The sequence below is a fragment of the Ambystoma mexicanum genome, chromosome 9, assembly GCF_040938575.1.
Source record: "Ambystoma mexicanum isolate Mex_15411 chromosome 9, UKY_AmexF1_1, whole genome shotgun sequence".
Classification (NCBI taxonomy): Eukaryota; Metazoa; Chordata; class Amphibia; order Caudata; family Ambystomatidae; genus Ambystoma; species Ambystoma mexicanum.
Genome location: NC_090931.1, coordinates 1,453,205,951 through 1,453,230,248, shown reverse-complemented (window position 1 = coordinate 1,453,230,248; position 24,298 = coordinate 1,453,205,951).

Genomic DNA, 24,298 nt, shown 5'->3' with positions numbered 1-24,298 from the left:
ATTTATAGGACCCAGGGAGGCCCTGGGTCTTTGTTGTGTATGTGGTGGGAGCCGCTGTTGTCGCAGCCCCCGGCCGGATAGCCGACTGTCTGACCCCCTGGTGGGGGCAGATCTTTTGAACCTGGGCCCTGCCTGATGGTTGTTTCCTTATGGCGCTTAGCGCCTTGCTGTTTGGAGGAAGGGTGCGATGACTGTTCGCACCTTACCCTTCCGTGGATTTTGTGCCGCCGAGACTGCGTGTCTCCGTAGCTGGGGGGGGGGATAGGAGCAGGCGCGGGGTGTTGGGGCTGCCACTCTCCCAGCTGCCGATGGTAACAGCAGTTACCCTGCCTCGCTTGTGGGATGCCCATGCAGCATTGCCCAGGATACTCTGGCTCATACTGGTAGGGCTGTATTGTGGCCATTATATAACAAAATTGAAATAGATAGTAATGCTAGTACTAGTATCTGTTCGTGCGGGCTACGAGCAACAAAGATAGCTGAACAGAGCAAAAGAGAGTCACAGGATACACACAAAAAAACAGGGAAACGTTTGAAAAAGCAACTTTGTTGTCTGATGAGAAGTGGTCTGTTTATACTTATTGAGGAAAGAGGCGTCGTGCCATTTCCATGGAGACACCTCATTAGCTGGAACGCAGAGAACGTTGACACGAGACGTGCATTCGCATTGTGAAATGGGCCGTACACATCTAGTGATGTCAGCTTCAGGGGAGGGGGATATAATTTAGTACTGCGGGGGCAGTTCACCTTAGGGTGATGCGGCAACAGATAAGATTAGCACAAGACCTCTGCATGATCTCAGATTGAAGTGCAGACTAACATTGCTGCTGCTAGTTTATGTGCACAGATGGCTGATATGGTTGGCTCGCGTGTACATGCGCGGAACGGACTGACCCATAAAATTGTCTTAGGCACCAATGAAAAAGTGGTCCATAGTGGTAAATGGCAATTCATTTCTTTTCTGACCCTGTTTGAATAGTACCCAAGGGGGAGTTTTTTATAGAATGGGACGCAAATTATGCATTTTAAAGAATATTTACTCAGCAACACTGGTCAAAACTATTATCTGCATAGTGAAGTAACTCCTCACCAGTGCCATGGAAGTGGTTAAAAGTGGAATTGATATATAGTTTGGAAAAGAAGCAATATTGCTGTTTTAAACTATTATTTTGGACATTTCCTTTGATCGGAGGTCAACTGCCAGCTCTGCCCCACCAAACCCCGCCTCCTCGGCCACCACTCCCCCCCAAAAGAATTCTGCCCCCACCCTGGCCCTTGTGGGATCCCCCACCACATTTTTTCCATTTCCACCACTGCCTGCATCATACGTATTTACACACTTTTACGTATTTTAAAAGTCAAAAACAGCATCAAGCCAGTTTTTAAAAACTGCAGTAACTTTTTTAGGATAGCTGTCACCCTCTTCCTGCCGAGTAAAAACAAGAGGAGAGCGCACAGTTACATACTAGCCCATTTTATAGGGCAAGTCTGCGCAAGTGGGAATCCCATGGCAGGCCCGATTTAGCTGTTCATCACTTTGCAGTTGATCACTCGAGTATTGTTAAAACAGCACACCAATAACAACTGTTGTTGCAGCGCTATGAAGACTGAGGGCCCTGCCATCAAGCGCTATACAAGAATCCATATTATTATTGCCGTGCCAGTTGTGGACAGGGAAAACCTCAATAAAAATGGAGAAGGGAGTTCATGTGGTCTCATTCGAGAATGCATGGGCGTCTACTTAAAGAGCGGCTGGACAAGCTTGGGTGGGAGCTGGAGGACATGTTTGTGCACATTTGTATACACTGGGATAGACTTTGCCCACGCGCAAAGCACCACATAGTGGCTGCCGCCTGAGGGTCGTACCAACTCCAATGCGATAAAGGGGGAGAATCTGCATCAAATAGAAGAACCATTTGCAAATCCAGCGCGTGCCCTATTTCCAATGAATTCTGACGCCTCCATATCATGTGCTAGCACTGATAGAAGCAGGTCCTAGCGTGGACAGGCCTGGATCACATGTGTGGAAAATCCATCCACCCGCATTGCCGCCTCCATCCATAAAAAGAATAGGAGTCCCAGAGGCTCCCAACCAGCTCATCGCTGTGAGGGTAGCTCAGGGGCAATGTGTCTGCCTGGCAAGCAAGACACCACAGCAGCACCCCAGGTTCGTATCCCACGGACCCGCACTGTGAACCCGTTTTAAGAAAAAGCTATAATTAAAATTGTCACGTTCAAGTATTGATAATGTATCAAGATGGGCCACGCCCAGGCATCATTGAGTCGAGAGCAGCCCAGCCCCCACACCACCAGAAGAAAAAAAAAAAAAGATCGAGTTTGCAAGGGCCGACAACAAAGCCCAGCAAAATGGAGGAGGCACCCCCGATAACCCGGGCAGTGTCCTCGGGGGAATCCCTCGCCCTCCCCCTTCCCTTTGGCGAAGGAGGGGGAGGTGCAGGGACAAGGCGGCAAAACGGGCAGAAGCCCGCGAAAAGGAGAGTGCCAAAGCGAGGAAAAGCCAGCGCACCAGAAGCGCGCCAACTACGGGGGAAAGCCCGCGAAAGGGCAAACAAAAGAAAAGGGGAGGGGTTTCCCCCTTTATAGAGAGCGGGGGCTCACACAGAAGGCAGCATCCGACTGCAGGTGTGGACCCCCGCTCGTGGGCTACGGAAGGTTTCGTTTTGGACTTTGTGGTTGATGCGGCATCGGGATCGGGACTTCGTTCAGCCACACGAGCGGCAGCAGCGACGATCATCCCTTCGCGGCGCCGGGCGGTGCTGAGAAGGAGCGGGGCCACTCACCCAGCTGGAGGAGCCGGAAGAACCCGCAGGCAAGTACGGAAGTGGCAGCGGGAGCCGGAGACGCGAGAGTTACCCCGCGCCCATCTGGAAGCATCCGACAGCGATGAGCGGCTGAAGGAGGGCGGCGCTGCATTACAGCGCGGGCACAGCTTGTAGCAGGCGCCGTGTCGGCTGAACCACTTGAGCTAAGGAGTGGGCTTAACGGCAGTAAGGGGATCAGCATTGGGGACAACGGCCGGGGATCAGCAACGCTCGGCTAAAACAGCTGGGCACACGGAGAGAAAAGGTTTGGATGTGACAACGGGGCACAGTGCACGATCAACACGGTCAGCTGCTGAAGACTTTTGGGGGCAGCTTTAAGGGGCACAGTGCAAGAGCAGCATGGCAAGCTGCAAAAGACTTCAAGGGGGGCAGCTTCAAACAGCGCTTCCCGGAGCAGCGCTAAAAACTTTTCGCAGACTTCCTGGAGGTGCAGCAGAGCTCGTGAGCAGCATTGTGCAGGCGCGAGGTTACACGTGGTATAGCCAAGGCTTTAGCATAACGTTAAGGACTAAAAGTCCGCACAGGACCGGGAGCTCGCTGCAAAGGGGAAGTTAAGGCAAGCATGGACATGGAGGCGTTCCTTGCCATGGCCAAAGTGGTCGTGGCTAAACATGGCAGCGACTGGATGCAAACCTGGTGAACCAGCCAAGAGGGAATCGTCTCAGCAACAGGCCAGAATCCCCATTGATGTTCGCTGAGGATGAAGAGCTACAGGAGCAGGAGGAAGAAAGATTGCTTGAAGAGGAGGAGGAACCTACAAGGAAGAGAAAGAGGTTGATGACTCAGAGGGCTAAGGCAAGCAGAGAGCAAGCAGCGAGCAGCAGAAAGGGGAAGGCTGCACCATCCAGAAGCAAAGGGCAGGCGCAAGAGGTTGAAACCATACCGGTACCTGCAAATATGCCGGCCTCCACGCCCCAGGTAGCACCCAGCACCCCTGAAGCCAGACCGGCGGCGGTGGTGGAGAATGGACCACCTTGCATGGAGGTGGTGAAAGGTATGGTGTTACAATGTATGCAAGCCTGGGGGAAGGGTGGCAATGGCACAATGTTGAGTGGGAATGTTAATGCAATCAATCAAGTGAGCAATGAGGCAAATGTAATACAACAGAAGGAAGCAACACCTGCCCCGGCGATGGGGGCCACGGGGAGTGGTCAAATGGGGGGCGGCTTCCTGGTGTGTGTGTTGCCAGGTGCAGGTTTACAATGGCCGGTAGGTTGGCCGAATATGCCTATGTTAAATGGGGGGAGCCAACAAGCAATGGGTCAAAGTACGGGTAGTGGGATCATGACAAATCTCTCCACAATTCAGGGCCCTCTATATCAACCTCCATTACCTACCAATGCTGGGATCCCAGTGGTAGGGACCGGCACAGGGAATCTGGGGGATACAGCAGCAGGCGGTGCAACACAGCCAGCAGCATGGTGGGTGGGCCAGGCAGTAGCTAGCATGGGAGTACCTCAGGCTAGCGCCATTGGTCAAGGGGAAATAGGGGGTATCATGACACAGTATGGGAGGACTATGCCTGGTTTTGCACCAGTCAGGGTATCAGTGAACTCCCTGTCATGGCACATACCAATGTCAGTAAAGGAGCAGGTTTGGAGGAAAGAATTTGTGGAGATCCTGGAATTGGTGGGCATGGAACCTCTGGGTAACGGGTTAACAGATTTATCCGAAAAGGAGAAGGAGAAGAGGGAGAAGGAGACACCCAAAACTGAGGCGTCCATTCATAATTGGTTAAAAGCCTTTTTGATTTATACTTCTATAATGATTGAAAAACACCCCCAGGATGCTTCGGCTATGCTAGCATACTGTCATTACATTCAGGATATTTATTTAAGGAAGGGAGGCGAAGGCTGGCTTAAGTATGATTGGGCATTTCGGTTAAAAATACAAGTGTGGCCAGCCTTAGCTTGGGATGAAATGGATGTTGGGGGTGTGGTAGACAAATTAGTACTCTCAAATGAAGGGTGGGTGAAGCCAGCAGTTGAGAAAACTCAGGTATGGAGGGGCAGAGGTGGCTACTCTCAGCGTGGAAGGTCGTCCTTTCGCGGGCACTCCTTCTGGAACAATAGTACCAGCTACCAGGGGGAACAGGCTGAGTGCTGGAGGGTCAACTCAGAGGAAGGTTGTCCATTTGTCAAAACCTGCAGATTCAAACATCCAAAAGGAAATAGCAACAAGGAGCATGGTTCCTCAAGTGGAGAGGGCAGACGCAAGGGCAGCCCCAAGGGCAAAAGCAAGGGCAAGCGTGAATAAAGTCGGTGTCATGCCGTCAAGAGCGGCCCCAAACAAGATGTGTAATGAATTGATTAAAGGCGGGCTACCCACCCCGGTTAAATTGCAAGCGATGACTCCATGGTTGAATGCATATCATAACATTGAAGATGCAAAGTTGTTATGGGAGGGCTTCAGGTGGGGATTCAAGATCCCATGTGCAGAATGGTTGGTGGGGGACGAGGTAAAGAACCTGAAGTCAGCTTTAGCAATGCCAGAGGTTGTATTATGGAAAGTATCCAAGGAGGTGGACTTGGGCCGGGTGGCGGGCCCCTTTAAACATCCCCCTCTACCCAACTTGGTAATATCACCGCTGGGGTTGGTACCGAAAAAGGAGACGGGTCAGTACCGCCTAATACATCACTTGTCATTTCCAGAGGGTGGTTCAGTGAACGATGGAATTGGGGAGGAGATATGCAGGGTGCACTATGCCTCCCTGGATGATGCGATAGAATTGGTCAGGACAGCGGGGAAAGTTGCCCTCATGGGGAAATCAGACATTGAATCAGCATTCAGGTTGTTACCCATGCATGAAGAAAGCCAGCACTTGTTGGGTTTTAAGGTTTAGGGTAGGTATTATTTTGAAAAATGTCTGCCTATGGGGTGTGCCATTTCATGTGCTTACTTTGAAGCATTTAGCTCATTCCTGGAGTTCACAGTAAAACAGGAATGCGATTCAGGGACAGTCCTGCACTACCTAGACAATTTTTTATTCATTGGGAAAAAAGGAACGGCAGGATGCCAGGAGGTCATGCAAGTGTTTCAAAACCTGATGGGAGCGATGGGGGTGCCACTAGCTGAAGGGAAAACTGTGGGCCCGGTGACTTGCTTAACCTTTCTGGGGATTGAAATTGACTCTGTGGAGGGGGTGTGTAGGCTACCACAGGACAAAGTCACCAAACTGAAGGCATGCATCAAGGAATTAAGGTCAAAGAGGAAGGCTACTCTGAAAGAGCTACAAGTCATAGCGGGTAATCTTAATTTTGCAGCCAAAGTTATCCCAGTGGGTAAAACCTTCACGAGGAGTATTGAGCTGAAAATGGTGGGCCTAAAACATGCAGGGCAACATGTCAGGTTGGGGGCTGAAGTGCGGGAGGACTTGGCTATGTGGGACGATTTTCTGGACAGTTTTAACGCGGTCCGTGTATGGAGAACCTTGAGCAACGACGAGGAGAGGCGCAAGTTATTTACAGATTCATCTGGGGCTCTAGGGTTTGGGGCAATCCTGGATAGCCAGTGGTGCGGCGCAGCATGGCCAGAAGAGTGGCATGGCGCGGGGGTCACCAAGGATATTACACTGTTAGAGCTCTTCCCCATTGTGGTGGCATTTAAGCTATGGGGGAAACAGTTGATGGACAGGAAAGTCATGTTGTGGTCGGACAACTTAGCGGTGGTCCAGATAATTAATCAGGGATCCGCCGGAACCTCTAGGGTTCTGAGGTTACTGAGAGAGCTCAACAAATGCATGCTGAAATGGAAAATTGAAGTAAGAGCCAGGCATATCCCAGGGGTGCAGAACACAGAAGCTGATGCTCTCTCTCGCTTACAGTGGGAGAAATTTCGAGAGTGTTGCCAGGAAGCAGAAAAAGGGATAATGCCATTCAATCCAAAGTGGTGGGACATGATTGGGGTAATCTGAGTTCCCTGATTCAGACGGCGCTGTCACAGGCACAAACAAAAGGTATCTGGCGTGCTGGGATCGGTACCTAAAATTCAAACAGGAACTGGGAGTAAACAGTGAAGAAAGGCCAGTAAGGGACTTTGTGGGATGGGGATGACAAGGAGGAAAAACCAGGTCATGGATGGCACATCACTTGGCAGCCATCGCTCATTTCTCTAAATTGCAAGGGTTGCCCGATCCCACAAAAGAACACTATATCTGTATGGCCATGAGAGGTTGGGCCAGGCAGGCAAAACCCAAAACAGATGCGAGGCAACCCATTGATTATGTCAAATTACAGAGGGTCGTGGCCAGTTTAGTTGGAATCTGTTATGGGAATTTTGAAGTTGCGCTGTTCAGAGCAGCATTCTCATTAGCATTTTTTGGGGCCTTCAGGGTAAGCGAACTGATCCCTGAGAATAAAAAAGCAAAAGGTGCAGGGTATCTGCAGATTCGGGACGTACAATGTTCAGAAGGACAGGTAACGCTATGGTTAAAGAGGTCAAAGACAGATCAAAAAGGGAAAGGATGTACAGTCTCCCTGCAACCCATTGCAGGGAGTACAGTCTGCCCAGTCACGGCTGTAGCAGGGTTCCTCAGGGTGAGACCTGCCTCGGGGTACGAAGCGCCTTTTCTTATTCATGAAGACGGTTCCTCGCTAAGTCGCCTTCAATTCAGGAGGGTGATGGAATTGACACTAGAAAGAATTGGGGAAACTGAAGGAGTTTTTGGGACACATTAATTCTGGATCGGGGCCGCGACATCTGCAGCGGCCATGGGAATGGGGGATGTCGCAATTAAGCAGATTGGCAGATGGAAATCTGGTTGCTTTAAGAGTTACATTAGGCCTGAAAAAATGTAAGGGTGACATGCCTTCTTCTTTTCCTCCTTAGTGCCAGCCCGGAAGAAGAGGATATCAGTTTGGGTAGTAGGACACTCCTTTGTGTCTAGGGCAGGGGCTTACTGGACAGCGGATCAAGAAAAACAGATGGCAGGTGATTTCAGAATTGGGTGGCACGGGGTGACTGGCATGAAATGGGCTCAGCTTCAGGGACAGGTGGGCAAACTCCTAGCCAGCAGAAGTAAGCCTGAAATACTGATCATTCACCTGGGGGGTAATGGCTTAACTAGCTTAGGGAGAGGGGCTCTCATGCGGGAGATGATGTACTCATTACAGGAGCTGGCGGGGCAGTTAGGGGAAACAGAGGTTGTTTGGTATGAAATCATCCCTAGAATGGAATGGAGGGGTGCGGATAACCACGCGGCTGTGGAGAAATCCAGGCTCAAGCTTAATTGTGCAATGGCGAAATTCTGCAGGGGCAGGGGTTTTGGGCAAGTCAGGGATGGCCTAATTAATTTGAAATCGCCAGAATATTTTTTGAAGGATGGTGTACATTTATCACCGTTAGACATGGACTTGTTTTTATGGAATATATGTACAAAAATCTTAGAAATGTAAGGAAAGGAGCAAAGGGGGGAGCCACAGTGGGCGGAAACCCACTCGTGGCGTGGCAGTGTTTGGCCAGACAAACACTGGAGACAGACTCCGGAGGAGCCAGGGGAAAGCAGGAAGGGTCTTCGCCCTTCTTGGACCCAGCGCCCCTTGGGAGCCTAAGCGGCAGGGGTGTCGGGGAGGAACAATTACGGCTCAGCTTCCCCCAAAGGAAACGGCACTCTCCCCGCTCAGGGACACCTGTATGGGCAGGTGAGGCTCAGACAACAAGGTGGGGAGAGTTGGGCCTACTTATGGACTCTCAGGAAAGAAAGGGGGAAGCAGGTTCTGGGAACACGGAGCAGTCGCCGCATCTTGCGAACAATTTTTCCACAAATGTGTGCAGTGGGGTTTTTTGTTATTGTGGAATAGATTCTGCGGCCTTTTGATGCCAACAAACTACCAGGTCTCATTCTACACTTTTCTGGGGGAAAAGGGGAAGGAGTTATGGGAATGTATTGGCTATGGTTGTGAATGGACAGATGCCGGATTATGCAAGGGCCGACGACAAAGCCCAGCAAAATGGAGGAGGCACCCCCGATAACCCGGGCAGTGTCCTCGGGGGAATCCCTCGCCCTCTCCCTTCCCTTTGGCGAAAGAGGGGGAGGTGCAGGGACAAGGCGGCAAAACGGGCAGAAGCCTGCAAAAAGGAGAGCCCCAAAGTGAGGAAAAGCCCGCGAACCAGAAGCGCGGCAACTACAGGGGGAAAGCCCGCGAAAAGGCAAACAAAAGAAAAGGGGAGGGGTTTCCCCCTTTATAGAGAGCGGGGGCTCACACAGAAGGCAGCATCCGGCTGCAGCTGTGGACCCCCGCTCGTGGGCTACGGAAAGTTTTGTTTTCCCACCCACCAACCCTACGAACAGAACAAACAAGGGACCTGGTCGTCAGCGTCGCAGGACGACTAGGCAGTGTGGCGGTGTTTGGCCAGACAAACACAGGAGACAGACTCCGGAGGAGCCAGGGGAAAGCAGGAAGGGTCTTCGCCCTTCTTGGACCCAGCTCCCCTTGGGAGCCTAAGCGGCAGGGGCGTCGGGGAGGAACAATTACGGCTCAGCTTCCCCCAAAGGAAACGGCACTCTCCCCGCCCAGGGACACCTGTATGGGCAGGTGAAGCTCGGACAACATGGTGGGGAGAGTTGGGCCTACTTATGGACTCTCAGGAAAGAAAGGGGGAAGCAGGTTCTGGGAACACGGAGCAGTCGCCGCATCTTGCGAACAATTTTTCCACAAATGTGTGCAGTGTGGTTTTTTGTTATTGTGGAATAAATTCTGGCCTTTTGATGCCAACAAACTACCAGGTCTCATTCTACACTTTTCTGGGGGAAAAGGGGAAGGAGTTATGGGAATGTATTGGCTATGGTTGTGAATGGACAGATGCCGGGGTTATAAACAAGCACACGTCTGGATGTAAAACTATCGTTCTAAGACAAACCGGTTCCAGAGGACACCCAGGGGTAGCACTTGCTCCCCCACCTAACCCCCATCTAATATCCCTGGGCGTCCACTGTCCTCTGGGCCCGAGGTGTAGCACACGCCAGAGCACCAGAATAGATTGGGAACCTGGATTTGATCCAAGTGAACCACTCAGTCATCTGGGTGAGAACTGGAACCACGATTCGATACTTTGAATCAATGTTTTTTTCACTGTATAGAATAGACACTACTACTACTCAGCATTGTGTTTTTTTTTGATGTGTTGTGATTTATTTATTAATGATTGCTTTTATGAGATACACTATAGGGTAAAGCCGTATTGTATAATTGTGGGCAGAGCTCCTGAAACTTGACAGAAGCATCATTTGCAACTAGTAACACACGATGCGCCCTTTTTGCAGAAATTTGATGGGAAAAGAAGACATGCCTTCTGCAGACGCTTCTCGCTGGGGCAACTGGCCTGATATCCTGGCAAAGAGAGCTTTACATGTCGGCCAATAATACCCCTTTTGATTGTTAGTACTCGTAGGTACTGCAGAAAACTACTGCAAACTCCAAAGCAATACAGAAGGAAGGAACCTCCAATGCGGTTACACGAGTGTTCACAATGTATTTATGTATTTTATTTATTTATGCGTTTGTTTATTTATTTATTTGTTTATTTATTGGGTAGTTATAATGCACCTATACAGCAAATGGTGTTTCGAGGCGCTACCAAAGGAATGTTGAACCTTTCCCAGCATGCATTTCCACAGTCATTATGTTTATTCGGGCAGTGCGGCAGTTCCTCTTCATCACACTCCAAGTGCAGAGATCTGTATGTTTGTGTGTCCTTTGGTCCTACGAGGCGAGACCTTTTTTTATTTGCACTTTAGTACTGGGCCACTTAGAGCTTGTGGATGCACGTGGAAAGCATAATATGGACCTAGAGAATCTGCCATTATCGATACCCTCCCACCCCCAGCCCGCCCAAGCCACAGTACCGGATTCCTTATAGTCACTGTTCATCTAGACGTGCTCTCCTCTCACTGCGCTGCCTCCCCCTGCCCCTACCATCACCCCAGACAGAGCGCAGAGGCCTTCAGTTTTCAGCCCATCAGGTGTCACTGCAATGACTTCTCTGCGAGGTGCGACACGACACCCTCAATGTGAACCCCCCAATAGCGTGCTAGCACATCTATCATATAAATGCCATACCCTTTTCTGTTTGGAGTTCTGCGGATGGGACTGAGGCCAGTGAAGCTTGTTAAACCTATGGAGAGATTGCACCTGTAGCTCTGGTTCAGCTCTGTTCAGTCACAGCATTTTCCAAGACTTGATCTTATCGCACCGCTCTGCTCTCTAAATGGAGACTGACAGGTTCTACAAGAAGACGCAGACATTTACGAGTTTGGTGTTCCGGAAATTACGGTGCCGGTAGCAACGTACCAGCACCCTGGCCGGACCGCCAAATTCTTATTTTATCCGGTAGGGGCACAGAACTCCCGGAAGGCCTGGCCTGCTGGGATTTCAGGCCCCTACCAGCAGACCTTTCCCTGAAGCACCAGCACCGTTACTAATGGTGCCGGTGCTTCAGGTTTCCCATTCCTTTGGGGCTCCATGGGAATGTGAAATGACCGTTCCGCGGCCGCTGCCTATCATATCCCGGTAGCACCAGGATGTCAGGCGGTGCAAACAGTTTTACAGGGTTGGCCGCAACCTTGTAATGAGGCCATGTCACTTAAAAATATTTCCTTAGTTGATAGGAGAGTTGCCAATATGATTCATTCCAATCTGTAGGTGCTTATCCAGTCCTGTTTTTTCTTTGTATTCTGGGACTTGTAGTCCACGTTTCATAATGGGAACAGTAGAACTACAAGGGCCAGAGGGCAAATAAAAAAAACAGGACTGGATAAGCACTTATGGAATGGAATGGATCATGATGGCAACTATGTGAAACTCCAGCTTTGAGATGTGTGGTGCCCGCCATAAAATGGAGGAGACCTTGGAAGCAAAAGGACAATTGGTCTTCATTACAAGTTGGGCTATGTGTGTTAAATGAGGTGGTATTACCATATACCAGCGCACTAATGCACCGCCCAACTATAGGAATGGCGGAAAGTTGGACGATTCACCTCCAGCCATGAGCTGGAGGTAAAGCCGCCAGCTTTCTGACAAATGTAGACGGAATCACTGTGGCGGAATTAACGCATCAGTAATTCTGCCAAGAACGGCCCGTTGAACCCCATGGACTTAGAAAATGGGGCTTTGCAGTGCCACCGCCACTTGTAATCCGGCAGTAAATACCGCTGGACCAAATGGCGTTAACGGTAATACAGTTTGGTGGTGTCTGGGCAGATTTGCCACTGAGATACCAACAAACTTGTAATGAGGCTCAGTGTGCCCTCAAAATCGGAGAAAATAAGATCACCTTCACCTTCCAATTCGCCCCCCCACCCCCGCCTGTTTATGTTACTGTGCTCAACGATATTATAAGGTGTCTCTTTCCAGTTCTTTCCCTATTGTGAACTATCACATTTTCCAATTGTTCTTTGCCTCTATAGTTTTCATATACTATATATGTTGGAATATTTTTTTTTTTTTTTTTATTCAATGTAATGATATAATAGTTTGATGTTGAAAATTAACTAATTTGATTATTGTATTCTTGTTGCCATGTATGTGTAAAGTTTATTAACCAAACTGTAACACATTAAATAAATAAATAAAATATGTTGGAATACGTTATTCTCTGACGAGTCTGTCCTTTTACAGCACATTACAGCCCTTCCCATATAAAAGCCTCATTCCTTTTCTGTCGGGAATAGAAATAGAAGGTGTTGAGTACTGTCTGCTGTGTTCTTCCCATTTGCGAGGGCCCGTAACGTTAGCCTGCTGCATGTTTCTTCATTTTAGCCCGGACCCCCCTGTTGACCATACCAGTGTTGGGCATCTTGGGGAACCGTTGCCATTGGATGGCATCGTGAAATGGGAGAAAGGGCAGTGGCCATGGGAACCTATCTCTGGTCTTGGTGGCAGGGTGCCGATGCAAGGAGTGCACCGCAAGCCTCGCGATGATACCATCATGCAGAGTAACGAGCATCCCTGTCTTTGGTGATGATGCTGAAGCTCAGGAAGTGCATCGGAGTCGTTCAAATGAAGAGGAACAGCATTCGGCTGCCTGCAGAAGGGCTGCCCTGATTCCTACACTCCTGGATGCAGAGGACTTTCTCCAGAATGTCCAGCCAGAACTGGCATTTGCATCTGCCAAAGAACAGTGTGCACCTGGGTGCTGGCTGCATGTGAAAAGCTGCAGCGGGGTCCACTGCCCTATATATATTTATTAATATGTACTTGAGGAACAACCCCAGAATGAAGAGCTCATGACGATGTGTACCCCATCATTCATGATTTGGGCACCAGCATCTTCAAATAGCACTGTGAGTTCTCTTGGGACCACTGCCCCTTCCACACCTTTACCAATCATCCCAGTGCCCCATACTCTTCCTGGTACCCTGCCCACCATATCTGACCATTGTTACCCTCATCACACCCCTCCTGAGAGCCCCCATGGCACCTATTCCTTGGCGGCATCACCCATGACAGTTTCCTCAACATCACTGCAACCCTGTCTAGTGGAAGGTAGCATTGCAGTAGCCCCCACCCCTCTTGGCAACCTCTTGCTAAAGTTCCTCCCATGGTAGCATGGGTCTCCCTCTCCCGCCCCATGTTTTCAAGGAAAGAAAGCAGTGGTTCATGCTGTCCAGCTGCCCATTGCACGCCATTACCCGGAGGATGTGCAAGTCATGGAGGAGGTGGCCTACAATGAGGCACACGCTAGGACCAGACTCTGCGTTGCACGGACCTTTGGCTACTGAAGGCGCATTTCCAGTGCCTGGACCATACAGGAGGGGCCTTGATGTACAGGCCAGAGAAGGTTGGCCAGATATGTGTTGCTTGTGCCATGCTGCACAACATCTGTCTCAGGTGAAATGTCCTGCTGCCTCATGATCCGGACATGCCTCCCCCAGCGGGCAATCATGCACTGCCAGCAGATGCAGTGCTGCCGCACAGCGAGCATGAGGAAGCCAGGGACGGACGTCTGGTGCAGAAAAAAACAAACTGAATATTTTTTCTAGACATATTACCTTTCCCATGCATCACACCTTTGTATATACGCACATTTTGAAGATATCACCTTCATTCAAAAAATTATTGTACTCCCATTTCTTCTAGTGAACTATTTCTTTTATTAACAACTGTGGTGCACCCATCCCTAACATCCCTTACCACCCACCTCCCCCACCACCACTCCCAAAACAATCCAATCCCCAACATCCCTTAAGACCCACCTCTCCCATCCCCGACATGCCTACCCACCCACCTACCCCATCCCCAACAATACTCCCACCCACCTCCCTTGTGCCCAGTGAAATAGTATCATATCGCATCATATCACTTTAGTGGCCTCTTTGCCTTGCCAGCCTGCTTGGGCACTGTATGGGATACATTGCGCAATGCGCGCCATCATGGAATCCCAGGCAACAACCCCTCTGTGGTGGGGACAGAGGTGGAAGGCTCTGATTCCTTGCCCTGGATGTATTTCATGGCATGGATTCGGCAAAGGCTGACATGCCCATTGTATGCTCCCTCATCCTCTGGCCCACAGCCGTGATGGCAGCAGTCGCTGTGGACAACTGCTGGCACTGGCGTTACAATGACCTGGCAATCCTCCTTGAGGATCCCTGCACACTGTCCCGCATTGTCTGCAGATGCTGCACCTCTGTCAGGGTTTCTATGGTGACCTGGTTCCGGTCCATGTTGTCCAACCGGCCCCAGATTGCAGCCAGTGAATGCTGAGGGCCGTTGCTGAAGCAGAAGGACCTGAAGCCCTGTCATGTGAAGCCGGTTTCATCAACCTCATGTGTATGACTACCATCAGTGCCTGTGTCTGGCTCAGCCTGGTACGACATGTGTGACACTAGCACCATGTTGCATCTTTTGGGATCACCACAGGAGCTGGCTGTGGTGTGGCAGTCGCAGCGGCTGGGGGTGCTGCACCTGCAGCTGCATGCGCAGTGCCATATGTGCCATCTGCAGCGCTGGTGGAGGGGCCACTGGACACACTTGTGGCACAGCTGACATGGGACTGCTGTGATTTGGCTTTGGTGCCTCCCCCTGCTCTTCCTCCCACTACTCCCATGGCTGGCCTGTGCAGGGGTGGATGTAGGTGCGCTGCCCCTGGTGGAGGTCTCCTGGGAGTCGACTGTGTACCTGTTTGGTCGATAATGACATGCTGTCAGCCATCACAGCGCGATACAAATGAAATACATCATATCATCACACAGTATGCTAAAGAGACATTCATACAACATGAAGAATGGTCATCCTACACTCATTTTGTCTGGTGGGCATGGTCAGTTGAAGGCCAATGAGTACAGCTGATGCAAGATGTACATGGCACATACATGGGCACATTGCCTGTTGGCCTGACAATATGGCTTGTGGTGGCAGAGGGGGCTCACTTTGCAACATGGACTTCCACAGCACACGTGGGTGCTCCTCATGGTTCCATGGCTTCACATGCACGTTTCACTTATGGTGCATGTGTATTACAAAAGTATCCTACCTTCTCTTGGACATGCATGTAGACTCTCTGCTTTTGTACAGATTGCCATGTGGCTGCCCATTCCACTGACCATTGGGTAAATCTATCCTGGGGGACACATGCTTTTGGCCAGTGCATTCACATGGGAGTGGGAACTTAAAGACTCCCTGGCAACTCCTTGACTACTTGCTCCCACTTCGGAACTACCAATTCCCTCTATGCCACATTCCATGTGGAGGATTGAGCTGGCCTTTTCTACAGTGGTTCTACAGTGCTGCCGCCTGTGGCGTATGTCTCACACCTGTACTTGGCGTTGAGGCTGTAAATCCTGGCCTTCAAGTCATTCCACTTTATGCAGCAGCCTTGCTGTCCCGTGGGACAATTCCCACTTCCACAACCTTGTCGCATATGCTTGTCCAGATGGCAGCCTTACTTTGGCCAGCGGTCCTCCGCTGTGTGGTTCCATACAGCTCATCCGCATGAGGGACAACCTCCTCGACCAGCACCTGCAGTTCCCCCTTACTAAATGTGTGCTTTTGCAGCCTCCTGTCGAGCACCTTGCCTTTCCCCTTTTCCTGGGACATGTTCTTCATCACTGTTGTCTTTGGACGGCAACAGTAAAAAGGAGATTCATGGTAGATTGGATTTTTAAAGATGGCCTCCGGCAGACTTCTGGTTCCACTATTTCCTATGGCGGTAATTCTGCTGACGGAATTAGCGCTGTGTTGGGTGGCAGTAACTGTAATTCCTTCAATGCCAGGTGGAATTACCAGACGGAATCACTGTTATCACCAGTCATGTGTGCCCGTTCCTGACTCTTTGTAATGCGGCGGTAATTCCAGCAGACACCACTGTGGTAACCCGAAATTACCATTGCATTACTTCCCATCTTGTAATGAGTCTCTTTATACATTAATACAGCTGGTGTAATTCTCCCCATTCCAGTAGCAACAGCCGAGAAAAACTTTGTCTAAAAGTACATGATGAAAACGTCGCTATTTATATCAAGTACTTAGTTTAGACCAATATATAAACAGCCTGGAAGGGGTGCTGCATGTGAGGACTTCCTGTCACGTGATGTCCCTTTTCCCCCATTCAAATTTTACTTTGACATTAAAATACAGACATGGCAAATTATGACTTTTGCAAGGTTCAACCCCTTATCTTAGTGCACTATTTCAAAAGAAGAAAATATAAAACGTGGAGTAGTTTCAGGACAGTGTAACCAGCTGTTGCAGGGGGGATACAGAGCTGGACAGACATTTAAACACTGAGGTCCATTTAACAAAGACATCCCTTTGTGGGCGCTGTACATTGTGGCTGGGACCCTGCACACATTGCACACACAGGTTGATTCACAAAGGATCCTATACGTGTCAAGAGCAATTTTTGATTGCCACAATTTTCCCTCACAAATGAACTTCAGGCACTAAAAAGAGCAATGCTCGACTTAACATGGGAAGGTGACAAGTAAGCGAAAGATATAACATTTGTACCTGAGAATGGTGCCATATTGTAGGGAATGCGAACAGCTTACAGGGAAACGTGTACAACGTGGCATTAATTCCTGCAGTTCTCAAACCGGACTTATTTGGAACAGGGGAGGGCAACTCGCTGCAGCAGCAGTAAGGCTTAGGGCCGTGCCTTTTGTGTCCGAATGATGTGAAAAGTGGGTGTCCTAGGAAGTCCACATCCCTCCTGTCCAATATGTCCCAGGAAAACATGTTTTCATTGTGACTGGCAGCAAATGGAATGTTTCACTGTTTTGTGTTTTGTGAATCGGGCCCAAATTATGGCAGCAACGGTGTGTTATTTTTTTTGTTTTTGGAATAGAATTTGCAGTTGCAAATTTCTTTGTCAAACAGCCCCAATTTGTATAACCAATGTGGGGACCTGTAACAATCTGTGGGTGATTGAAAGCACTGATGTACTTAAATCGGTATGCAGTAATAAAATTGCAAAAAAAGGCAGTGGTTTGACCCGGTGAAGGTGTACCCCATTATACCATTTAAGGGGAGCGAGGGTTGCGGGGGTGTCCCCCGCTCACCTTAAATGGTATAATGGGTCTGGGGGTTGCGGAGTTGTCCCCCGCATCCTGTACATGGATTGGGGCGGCCAAACCACTGCCTTTTTGCCGTGATTTTTTGTGTAAACAGCCATTTTTGCCACAATTTTAACACATGGAACCCTTAAATCAATACAGTGTCCAGTGGTTATATAGAGCAAAGTCATCCATCATTGAGCATGTATATGGATGTGAGAAAATACGCCCGTTTGTGGATAATATGAGTTCCTGTTTTACAGAATCCAGTGATCATGCTATCTTATCTGGCTAATTCAGGTCTTAATGGTTCCAATTGAAACCCAGGGATGAGGTTGGAGAGGTTCAGAGTAACGGTGGGTTGAATAGGCTTGGTTGGTCCGACCGTAACCAGGTAGCCATCTCTAACTTCGTGCATACGGTGAATGATGAATATAAATCTCGGGCTACTTCGGATAAGATTGCGGAGTGGATGTTCGCTATCACAACTCGCTTCTCACGCGATGGGTAACTGTGCGTTTATAAAGCATGATAAAATATTCTCTCGACCCTATGATAAAAGAATACGCCTGGAGAAAAAACAAACGCGTCAAGCATTGCAACACATTAATAATAAGATAGTTGACACAGTTCTAAAAACTATGGAAAATAAGGTTAAAAACAGATACATAAACTGTCTTGTGTGCTATAATGCCTCTTCTGACAATAAGGTCTGGCAAATGATTTATGCTGCTATGAATTCTGGTAATATTAAGAATGCATGGGCCGCATATAGTATGAATAAAAATGATGACGATCCCACCCTGGTGTGTGGCGTTAATGCAACCACCTGGAGTAAATTTAATACTGAACAAATTTCATGCCGATTCGGAATATGTGACACTTATGGCCCCGTTGGCTTTTAATTTTGGAGATGATGTTTCTGCAACTATACGAAACCTTAAGCAATCTCGTGCCACCTGGCCACAATGGGGTCTGTAACGCTGTCTTGCGAGTGAATCCGATCATTTGGACAGATATTTTGATTACCCTGTTCAAGAAAGTCTTGGAACAGGGAGTAATACCAGACTCTTGGCTTGTTGACCATCTTATCCCAGTATTTAAAAGGGGGAAAAAGGGATAACTCTGAGAATTAAAGGTTATTTTCATTATTGGACGGGGCCACTACAATCTTTGCCTCTTGGATTCTTAGAGAATTGACCGAATGGGCCGACGAAAAACAAGTTTTGAATTGTTTCCAAATGAGGATTTCGTAAATGGCCTGACCACTTCTTATGGCATTCTGATTGTGAACACCCAGACACACCAGACAAGGTGCAAGAATAATCCCCCCTATACTTACTATTTAATGACGTCCTTGCAGCATTTGATACGATTGACAGAGCTAAATTTGGGAACAAATTAGTGGAGTTAAGAGCACGAAAGGATTTAAGCCTTTCAACTTTTACATCAGAATAATGTTGCATGAGTCAGACTGAATGGTGCGGGTTATCTGACGTGCCTTTCCCTATTAGGCAGGGGGGAGGGTGCACGCTGGCCTATTTTTATTCAGTTAGTTTATGTCAGACATTGCAAGCTCTGCCCAGGAGATTAATTGTTTCCCTCCTAAACTAAGGTAGATGAAAAATGAGGTGCCTCGTCTGCGCAGATGATCTACTCATTTCTGATACCACATTCATGAGTTTAAGTAGAAGTGCACAAGTACTATTAAATTATGCCATGATAAATGGCGGTTTATAGTGATTTTTTTCGAATGACATTTTTTCGAATGCCATTATGTCGAAAACATTTAACCTAAAAAAAATATTTCGAATGTCTTTATTTTTTTTTTTTTAAATGGCGGTGGTTCACCCATACCCCTGTATTTTTAACCCTTATTTTACTTACGAAATAAACAAAAAAACTATAAACCAAAAAAAACCTTCGACAAAAAACAAATCGCAAAATGTTTTCGACATAATTGTATTTCGAAAAAATGTTTTCGAAAAAATGACCGGATACCATAAATGGCTTGACTGTGAATATGGCAAAGTCCAAATGTATGCGATTTGGTAAAACAAGCCATGCTAGGAAGCATATTTAAGCTATGGAAGGTGTGATGGAGAAGGTCGATGATTATTGTTATCGGGGTATGAAAATGGCGTACATAAAAAAAAGATGTATGTCTATTGCAAAAGAGAAAGCTAAAAATCCACATCAGTTATGACGGCCATCAAGAAATTTGTTTCAAGAACCGCTGGACAGAGTCTCATTGGGTTGATCGGGATACATAGGGAAAAACTAGTTTCTGTTATAATTAATACCATAGAAACCTCCTACTCCAATTATGATGCATGGGCTGACAAGTTAGAAACATTGATATGATTGATATGGCAAAAAATCTTGGGCCTGTCTAACAAAATCCCTATCCAAGCTATAAGGCTAGAGTTTGTCCTGACATCTACAGCAATTCCCATTAGGATCAACAGTGGTCGTTTATATTTTAGAATAATGTGCGCTGACGAAGGCTCGGTTTTATCATTGCGGGAAAAAAAGAAATGGTCAACGGAAAGTGCATTGCCCTGGCGGAATTTCAAGGGAGCAATGTGCTTGTTAAAGTCTCTTGAATTTAGTATTTTGCTCTCCAACCTCCACTTTACTTAACTGTTTTCCCAGATTAATTGTTGCCTCATTGTATGAGCTGTTTGCCTTAAATTATTTGTTGCCCCCACTATACGCAACCCTTGCCCTAAGGTCATTATTGCCCCCTCTGTATTTTGCTACCTGGCATCCTAGATGAATTGTTCACTTGGTGCCCCCTCAGTATGTAACTGATGCCCTTGACTAATTATTGCCCCACTGTATTTTTCTTAGGATTCCAAACAAAATGGGAGACCCATAAAGGTTGCTGCCTGGTCTACATACACAATCTATGTGTTATTATGTTTGTAGAGGAGGAGCCAAGTACCCGCACCTCAAACGTTCTGCCCCTATTGCCTGTATGTTGGAAACCAGAGTATGTGACATACACGGAGCAGTTGAAACAACAGGGGCCAAAAGGAATCCTAGAGGCAAGTTTACATTAAGGAAACCAGACCTGTATATGAGGAAATATGATGGCTGTTTAAATGAGATTCCTGAAGAAGCAGAGCAAATAAATGGCAAGGAAGAGTGGTGATGTCACCAACCATCACCAAGTAAACATCACACAGAGCTAAACTGACGTACCTAGAAGAGATGCATAGCCAGTGCTTAATTTTTGGGGGTGGTTGCCGGTGCCCAACACTGGCACTCTTTTTTGGGCACCGGAACTAATCATGGGGGGCCAGCGTACGTGCAATTGCTTTATTTATTCTTCCGCTTCACTTTGCTTCATTATAAATCATTGGGTTTGTTTGTCATTGTGATCTCTCGTGCTTGCAGGTGCAGGCCATGGCTGGCTGGGCCTGGGAGGGGCCAGCAATAGCAATGAATAATAAGTTACAAACAACAGCCAATGAAAACTGCCATTCAGTTGTTACTGTCCAGTATTTGATACAATCTGTATAGTAACACAGAATGTGCAGTTTTCATTGGCTGTTCTTCTGGGCCAGTGAAATTACATGGTGATGTGTTGTTGTTACAGGAGGCAGAGCGGCGCCGCCTTCATTTCACGAGTTGCTGTGAAGTGAAGGTGTCTAGGCGTAGCGTGTGAGAGAGAGAGCCTGCCCTGCTGCACTGCGTGGTGCGGCCAGGTTGCTTCCTGGGGCCCCCCCTCTACCTGCTTTTTCATTTGTGCGTGCCAGTGGGCGCCTCCCCATCGCCCACCCTGAGGCCCCAACAGGAGAGAAGACCAAGCCCCAGTTGGCAAAGCAGCTAAACCTGGACCGAAAACAGCAGCCTGCCCTGAGCCTGTCACAGTGATCAGGCACGTAAGGGCCAGGTCGGGGCCCGGACGGCGGCGCGGTCCCCTGATGGTATCCTGACTTGCCAAGAGTCAGGACCCACCAGGGGCTTGACCGCATCCGGGCTTCTGTCTGTGTGACCTGTGTGCTGCTGACTGGAGTGCCACGCCCAGGCCAATTTCTGTGACCACCAGGCAGGGCTGCCGCGGCCCATACTGAGTTGAATGACTCTGCCGCGGCGCGGGCCGGTGGATTTATTTGTGGCTAAATTAGTATGTTTTTAACTTTTTTCTTTTAAAACCTGACCTTCCGTGGGGCCGGTGGCCGGGCCCCCGCCCCACGGAAGGTAGGTTTTAAAAGAAATAAGTATTTTTGAGTGGTGGTTGGGGCCCATCACTTCAAAAGTGATAGGCCCCAGCCGCCCAAATATACGTTTTTTCTTTTAAAATCTTACCTTCCATGGGGCTGCTCTCGCTGCGCACCTATTTTTGTCATCAGCATGGCCGCGGTGGCTGTGGCGGGCAGCCCCACGGAAGGTAGCCTAAAGTGATTGAGGCAGCTCAGCTCAGGGACCAAGGCCCAGGACCGGGCGGGGTAAGGGCGGCAGCGTGGTCTTCGTCCCTGGTGGAGTCCTGCTGGGTCTGAGCAGTGAGTGCACTGTGGCCGTGGATGCCCCTTTAGGTTAGCATGTGGTGAATGCGGTCATACAAAGCACCTGGTGGGAGGAGGGGGGGACCTTGTTGATGGTTTCAGCTTACCGGTTTTTATTGGTTTGTTATCTGCCACCTGCGTCCCGCTCATACACTACTCTTTCTAATATCGAATAGAGAGGCTGTCCCCTGGTGCTGGTACACTGGGTTCTGACTAGTATCATTCTGTGTTTTACTTAACACGTTTATGAGGGTGGCAGTGGTGACCGTTGGGGTTTATGCTCTTGGAACCACTTTTGGTGGAGTGAACAGACTGTTCTTGGGATTGGTTGTGTGGGTGTAAAGAGGTCTACCTTTCTTCTTGTTATTGAGGCCCGGCTTGAACTTGGGTTGTAATTCCTTTCTTGCCCTTCAGTCCCTGTCTTCCGAGAGCTTCATCCACCAGTATTTTACCTCTGGAAAATGGCAAGTTTGCCTCATACTCATCACAGCTATTGTTATTTTTGTGGCAGTTGGAATCGTGAAATGTGCCTGACAGCGTACATATGGTCTTCATTGTGGACCTGTCAATACAGGTAAGCGTCCTCGGAGCCCAGGAAGGCACCCTGATGGGTCAAAAGACGTACCATGTCTGAAAAAAAGGTAAAAGGGACACATTTGGAAACCTTGATGCAACCAGCGAACAGCAGCCTAAAATCAGTGGCTTTTTGAAAAAAGCTACGCCCCCTCCTTCGGCAACCGTATTGGTGCCGGAGCAACCTCCCACTACGGAACCACCTATACATTCTGACTCAAACGATCTATGTTACTCACCCACGATTGATAATACTGGCTCCTTACTAGACTTATGTTTAAATTTAAAACGTAATTCCTTGGGGCTGAGCTGTCATACTATGCCAACATTACTGTGACCCCTTTGTGCTAGAGTCCGACTGGGTTGGCCGTGGCCGGGTGGCCCTCGTGTCTCGGGGAAGTTGTGAGTATTGAACATGGGATGGGTGCATTTTATTCATTTACACATATGTAGATGGGTGCATTTTATTCTATTTATACACATAGGTGGATGGGTGCATTTTGGAATCTGCTCGTTAGGCAAGCGTCCCAGCTGTTAAGCCTTTTCTGTCCCCGGGGGGAGGGGGTGTTGAAATTACCCGATTTTTGTTCTCTGCATTTTGACATGACAAGCCATTGAGGTGTGTGCGCGGCGGCCGGTGGGTGAGTAAACTGATTAATTTAGAAAGTGACACCCCCCAAGGCGTGTGAGTTGAGAGGCGTCACCTGTGAGTTGAGAGAGGCATGGGCAGGTCTTACCGGTGGTCCTGGTTGTCAAAATTAAAGATTCGGGCAATATGAAAACAAGAGCCTTTCTCTCCTCTGCAACAGCGCCCTGGCCCCCACCAGGTTTGCAGAAAACGCCCCCCCCACCACAAAGCTCTCATCACTCATGCCCACCTGGACCCTCAGGCCCCTGCAACACCCCCCTAACTGTCCAGTAACCCAATAGATTCTCATTGGGCACTGCGCAGGCTTTCACCCCTTCCGCTGAGGGGGAGCCCAGCCAAGCACTGAGGCTGTTGCAGTTCCCTTCAGCAGCTCGCATCTCATTCCCGGGGGGTACACCCCTGGCACCGCAGCCCTACACAGCAAGTGGGAGTGCCTCAGAGAAGCAGTCATGCTGGACTTACCCTTGGGCCTAAACACATCACCCCAAGACCCTGCGTGCAAAGCCCCCCAGGACACTACGTGCACAGCCCCCAGGTCACCATGAGTGCAACCCTGGGACACTGGGAGCACAGCCCTCCCACCCCCTCTGGACTCCATGAGCAAAGCCACAGACCCCTGAAAAAATGTGAGCACAGCCCACCAGAACACTACGTGCGCAGGCAGCCAAGCGGATCACTAATGCACAGCCCCCCAGGACACTGCATGCACAGCCCCCCATAGCCCCAGGGCCCCAGGTCACCACGTGCGCAGCCCCCTAGGGCCCCAGGTCACTGCATGCACAGTGCCCCCCCCAGGACATAGCGTATACAGCTCCTCAGGACATTGGGTGCTCTCAGCCACCAGGACAACGCATGCACAGCCCCTCAGGACAGCATGTGCACAGCACAGCCCCTCAGGACTGCACAGAACATGCAGCTTTGTTTGTGTCAGTTAGCAATCCAGCCCCACATCACCTGAGCAGAGCCGCAATATCCTGGGGGGAGGGCGCATGGGGGTCCCAAAATCCTTGGCCCAAGTGATATGCGTTTAGCCCCCCTTCACAACACGGTACACCACATGGCCAGGTTTTTACACTTGCATATTTGGGATTTTTCCATAATTTCGATCCTTCGGCCCTATAGGGCAATGCATGAACCAAAAAAACAAAATGCTACTGTGGGCCAGCTTTTTTGGTCCCATGTGGGCCAGTTATGATATGATATGATATGGCATTTGTAACGCGCCTATACA